The sequence below is a fragment of the Sorex fumeus genome, unplaced genomic scaffold (genome assembly GCF_029834395.1).
Source record: "Sorex fumeus unplaced genomic scaffold, SorFum_2.1 ptg000042l, whole genome shotgun sequence".
Classification (NCBI taxonomy): domain Eukaryota; kingdom Metazoa; phylum Chordata; class Mammalia; order Eulipotyphla; family Soricidae; genus Sorex; species Sorex fumeus.
In genome coordinates this window covers 2,174,504-2,180,745 of record NW_026606099.1, presented here as the reverse complement: position 1 = coordinate 2,180,745, position 6,242 = coordinate 2,174,504, and the positions used below count along the sequence as shown (strand labels likewise).

At 38.6% G+C, this 6,242-nt stretch overlaps 1 pseudogene; it reads right to left on the bottom strand.

Annotated features, from left to right (window-relative positions):
- Positions 1-5,255: 5,255 nt before the first annotated feature.
- On the bottom strand, positions 5,256-5,727 carry LOC130029105 (acyl carrier protein, mitochondrial-like; annotated as a pseudogene).
- Positions 5,728-6,242: the final 515 nt, after the last annotated feature.

The window sequence follows — 6,242 nt, the reverse complement described above, 5'->3', positions numbered from 1 at the left end:
ATGCAAGGTTCCATCCCAATGGAAAACCAGCAGGACTGTACTACTATACAAGAAAGGAGACATCCACGACATTGGCAACTATCGCCCAATCTGCCTATTGTCTGTCATCTACAAACTATTCACTCGAGTCATCCTGAATAGGATTAGCAGAACACTAGATGAAGGACAACCATGTGAACAAGCTGGATTCCGAAAAGGATTCAGTACCATCGACCATATCCACACAATAACCAAGCTCATTGAGGTATCTCGGGAGTTCAAGATGCCGCTCTGTCTAACGTTCATTGATTTAAAGAAGGCCTTTGATTCTGTTGAGACGGAAGCGGTCATGGAAGCCCTAGCCAATCAGGGCATACAAACTCAATACATCAGGATCCTTCGTGAGCTCTATTGCGGATTCACTACCAAGATCTCACCATTCTACAAAGAAGTAATCATCCATATCAAGAGAGGGGTTCGGCAGGGTGATACCATTTCACCAAAACTCTTCAGTGCCACCCTCGAGAACATCATGCGACAACTAGAATGGGAAAACATGGGAGTGAAGATAGATGGTCGGCAACTACACCACCTCCGCTTTGCTGATGACATAGTTCTAATAACACCAAACATCAGCCAAGCAGCACAAATGCTTGCGGACTTTGACCGTGAGTGTGGAAAGGTTGGACTACAGCTGAATCTTACGAAGACAATGTTTATGAGAAACAGCCTTGTTCCTGACGCTCCATTCGCTCTCAACGGAACCACCATCTCCGAAAGCAACAGTTATATATACCTAGGTCGAGAAATCAACATGATGAATGACCTGGCACCTGAGTTACGCAGGAGGAAGAGAGCGGCTTGGAATGCCTTCAAGAGCATTGAAGAAATAACTAAAAGGACAAAGAACCTCCAACTACGAGCACATCTCTTTGATTCCACTATTCTTCCTGCATTAACATATGCCTCAGAGACCTGGACCCTACGAAAACAGGATGAGAACACTATTCGGGTCTCTCAAAGAGGAATCGAAAGAACTATGCTTGGAATATCACGATTCACTCAAATGAGAGATAGAATCCGGAGTTCTGATCTTCGTCAACGCTCAAGAATCAGAGACGCTGTCTCATTTGCCAAGACATCAAAAATCAGATGGGCTGGACATGTAATGAGGTTTACAGACAACCGCTGGACTAGAGCCATTACTGATTGGATTCCACGAGACATCAAAAGATCACGTGGACGCCCACCTATAAGATGGTCAGACTTCTTCGTCAAGACCCTAAATGATCGGTTTGAGGCTCTACATGTTCCTAAAACGAACAGATACCATTGGGCTACGCTAGCACGCAACCGTGAGGAATGGAGACGTTACTGGCACCCGCTCGAATAAATCGATGAATAACGGGGATTAAGTGATTAAGTGATTAAGTGAAGTAAAGTTTCTGATGTTATTTCCAAAGATAAAAATTTTCAGAGTAACTATTCAGAAACATGTGTCAGTAGTAGGATCATTAGAACACTATTTGTTAACCAAATTGGTTTTAATGTAAAGTGTAAATTTGGTATCAGGAAATGTCGAAAATTTCCTAAAATAAATAAAAATTAATCTTAATAAATAAAATAAAAATAATAGCAATGGTTAAATTATGTATTTGCAGGAGAGGAAATTGAATTTACTCTAAAGTCTAGCAAGATGCCTTATACAATACATATAATTACTTAAATTTTTTAATGTCTATTGTTTTTATAGCACAACACTTTTAATATGCCTTTGGGATTTTGAGTTAAGCTATAGAAATAGAGAAAATAACAAAACATTTCTCAGACTGCTTCTATTAATCTCTTGTAAACTTACTATATGAAGTTGAAAATTTGATACTATTAATAGGACAAAAATGCAAGTATATATATGTATATATATACATAAGACAGTATTAATTTAAAGTATCTGCCTTTATTTAATCCTATATCTTAGTAAGAATGAAAATAAGATGAAAAATATGTCTCTTGAACACCTAGAAATTTGACATATTGCAGATTGCCTATATGTCAAAATGAAAATTTTAGTGCACTTATAACTAAATGCAGTAAGAAAAAATAGCTAGTATGTGCTTGGATACTTCCTAAAATTATTCCCAGAATAATTACTAAATTTCTCTTGAGACTAGAGAAAATCATAATTTATATGTAAAATTATATAAGTAGCTGAGAAACATTTTTGATTAAAATGAAATTATTATTAAGTTTTAAACATATGGATAGTTGATTGAGGCACTTGTTAATAGGTAGAACTATGAAATATAGAGCCCATTTTGGAATCCTTTCTCCGTGGTAGAAACCAATCCTGTAGAATGAAACTGTGCAATTCTTTGGCATAACTTGGGCTTACTATTCAAGTTTAATTCTAAGCAATTCTAACAGTGTACAGAGGCCAAAGTATATTTAAATATTGTTTCCTAAGTAAGAGAAGGAAAACAAGTAACAACAAGTCTGTATACAAAGAGCCTACAACATCTTGCGGTATCAGAAGGAAAGCAAGCAAAAAGAATAACACCAAAAGGACACAGGAAACAAGTTTAATTTTATGTGGTAGTCTAAAATGGAACAATATGAGCATTTAATATGATTACAACGTATTGAATAAACAAACTATATAGGAATATATTAGTATATAGCCCTATAAAAATATTCAACCATAGGTATTGCTAGGATTGTTACTTCCAGAACATTGCTAAAAGATAAAAAGGTAACAGATGTTTATTTTGCCTAACCATTATTCACTGTATTTCAGGTAATCAAATAGGTTTTCTTGGGGGATAGGCAGGAGGGCCACACAGACTGTGCTTAGGGCTTATTCATGGCTCTGTGCACAGGGGTTATTCCTGGCAGACTCTCTGGGCCATATGGGATGCCAAACTCTTTGTGAATGATGGCCATGCACAAGGCAAGTGCCTTACCAATTGATCTGGAGTGTACTATTGCTCTGGCCCTTGAGGGAACCAAATAGTATACTGGCAAAATATGTTACTTTATAGAAATATAGACTAAAACAATGATTCAGACTTCTTAACGTAATAATGGATAGTCAATTGCATTAGTATGCTCCAAAAATTATTTGTTAGATATTAGTATAAATATTGAGAGGGGCAAAGCACAGTCTAGAAGCGTTACATTGTGAACTGGGTCAGGAAAGACAACAATCAACAATTGACTTAAATCTCCACTCTTAAATCCCAGGGTGCTTACGGCACAGGCTTTACAGAAATTTCAGCTTTGGGTTTTACTCACTGAAAGAGAATAAGAAACAGAAAGATTATAAACATGTTCAGAAAGAGCCTTAAGGAAAGCCTGAGAGGAAAAAAAACTTGTCCAAGAAGAAATTAAAGGGGGAAAAGAGTTCACTATGAAAGCTATAAATCCTATTAGCATATCTCAGCAACAGAATTTAAAAAGCCAGAACTTTTTTTTTCAAGAATAAAGTGCAGGTCATCATTCACAAAGAGCTGAAAGAAAAGAATAATTTTTTAAGATTAAGAGAAGTAGTGCAACAGTACAGAGGGTGGAGCCTTTGCCTTGCACGCATCTGGCCGAGGTTCTATCCCCAGTTTCCAATATGGTCCCCCAAGCACTGGTAGTAGTTTCTGTGCCTCACCATGGTTATATCTCTTTGTAGTTGATTCAGCTCAGGCATCTGTACTTCAGATTGTGGCATCTCATCATCCAAAAGATAAAGAATCTGATTCTGGTGTTGACTCATGGTAGGGTTTAATTGTTGTTTTTAGCACAGTTGGTAGGGCATTTGCCTTACACCCAGCCAACATGGCTGACCCGAGTTTGATTCCTCTGCCCCTCTCGGAGAGCATGTCAAGCTACCGAGAGTATCTTGCCTGCCTGGCAATCTACCCGTGACGTATTCGATATGCCAAACACAGTAACAACAAAGTCTCATGATGGAGACATTACTGGGACCGCTCTATCAGATCGATGAACAGTGGGAGGACAGTGACAGTGATGCTTAAGTTTCAAGTATAGCCTTAACTCCATGTAAAATCATTTTGCTATTGCCAGGTACCTTTTTTTTTTCAAGAACAAAGTGAAGGTCATCATTCACAAAGAAGGTTTAAAAGAACCTTGAGTTTTTGTGAATAGTGAATAGTGGGTTATGCATGTTATGAATCCTTATGAGTCAAAATTTTAAAGAAAATAATTAGTAGTAGTATTAAAGTAGTATTAGAGATAATTTAATAATTATAATTTGGTCGGGAGGGAAGAGGGAAGGGCTGTCTCAGTGTAATCTGTCTACTTTTTATTTTTCAAAGAATTGTAGGTATAGTTAGGTAGGCTCTATCTACTATAACTTAAATTTGTCAGTTGTAGGGTATTTTGTGGAACAATTTAATGCACCAAAGAATTATGAAATTCTTTTGAAATACAAACTGGGCCAATATTAGTTTCAAACTTCAAAGACTTCCCCCTTGCAGCAAATGCTGTTAGACAATGTACAATAACACTCACAATGTTTTCTTTAGATGTGAAGTACCATGGAGAACATTAGAATGGGTCTTCTAGACATACATGAATATATTGATATGGGTGGAATTCTACATATTGAGTGACATTTGCCATAAGTCATTTGATGCCTAACTTCTTGGGTTAGTTCCCCGACTGTATTAAATAGAAGAATTAATTTGGCAATCTAGGCAAGCACTGATCATTTCATTTTCATTTGATTGGGTAATACCACATGATTTATAAATAGCAATCCAAATTTGATGTCTCAATTTTCAACTTCAGTTTGTTGAGGTTGAAATAGGGGAAATGGGCTTGGTTTGCCTCAGAAGTTCCCTTAGTTATTTCTCTAACAGTTTAGAATACCTTGTTAAAATAGCACAGTAACACTGTCCTCCTATTGTTCATTGATTTGCTCGAGTGGGCACCAGTAATGTCTCCATCGTGTGACTAGTTATTACTGTTTTTGGCATAATAATACATCACAGATAGCTTGCCAGGCTTTGCCGTGAGGGCGGAATACTCTCAGTATTATCGATAAAACTGCAAGGTATGCTGCTGAGAAACTAACACAATAACAAATTTAGCTCTCATATTGGAGCATTTAGTACTTTTTCTGTAAACTGAATTAGTAATATTCCTAATTTGAAATGTTAAACAAACCCAAAATTATGAATTTGTCAGATGGTCATAAGTTTTTATCCTTAGTTTTATAAGACTAGAGCATTTGTCTAATGTCCCTTTTCTCCACACTCCTTTGAGTATTAATGCAACTTTTCAGACACAATGTTTAAAATACTCAGAAATAATGAAAACATAATGTGGTCTTTGAGATTTTCATTCAATGTTGGGATATTAAACTTTTCCACATCAATATCAGGAATTTCGAACCTGAATTCATCCTCCATGGCCATAATAATCTCCACTGGGTCCAAACTGTCTTTCATGAAATGGGAATTGACAGAGAATTTTTCCAGATCGATTTTGTTGTAGAGCTTCAGCACATAGAGAATGAGGGGGTCAGAGGGGGTGCGTGTACTGGTGGCACATCTGGATGAGCCTGCTGAGGACCAGCTGAGCAGCAGGGCCAGTTGCAGGGCACTGGGCCTTGTCCGTGTGCCCGCGGGACACAGAGTGCCACAGAACACCCCGGCCGTGGCCAGCGAAGGCAGCCGAGGAAGCGATGACAAGGCTGCGGACAGTCGGCAGACAGATGCAAAGGACACCATCCGCCATGGCTGTGCCAACCCAGGATGTACAGCAGCGCCCTCTGGCACACACGGCTCCACGCCCAGTGCGCACTATATTTAATGGGGTTCAAAAATGGTTTGAACCATGGGAACACTTGCAAGGAAGATTAGAAGCCACCCTAAAAGACGCTATTCCTCTCAGAGAACCTGGCATGTTACCGAAAGTGTCCCACCCACATGGCAGAGCCTGGAAAGCTATCTGTGGTGTATTCTATATGCCAAAATCAGTAAATACAATGGGTCTCATTCCCCTGACCCTGAAAGAGCCACCAATACAGCAGTGTTAAGAAGGATGAGGAAGGAGAGGCCGATAAAATTTCAGGGCCGAACTAGGCTGCCAAAATGAAGGACAAAAATGACTGTCTGTACTTTCAATGCACGTACGCTGGCATCGGATGCATCCACTGAGGACCTGATGGTGCAAGCATGAAAGATCAAGTACGACATAATTGGTCTGACCGAGACGAGAAGGCATCAATCACATCACGCTGTTTTCAAACT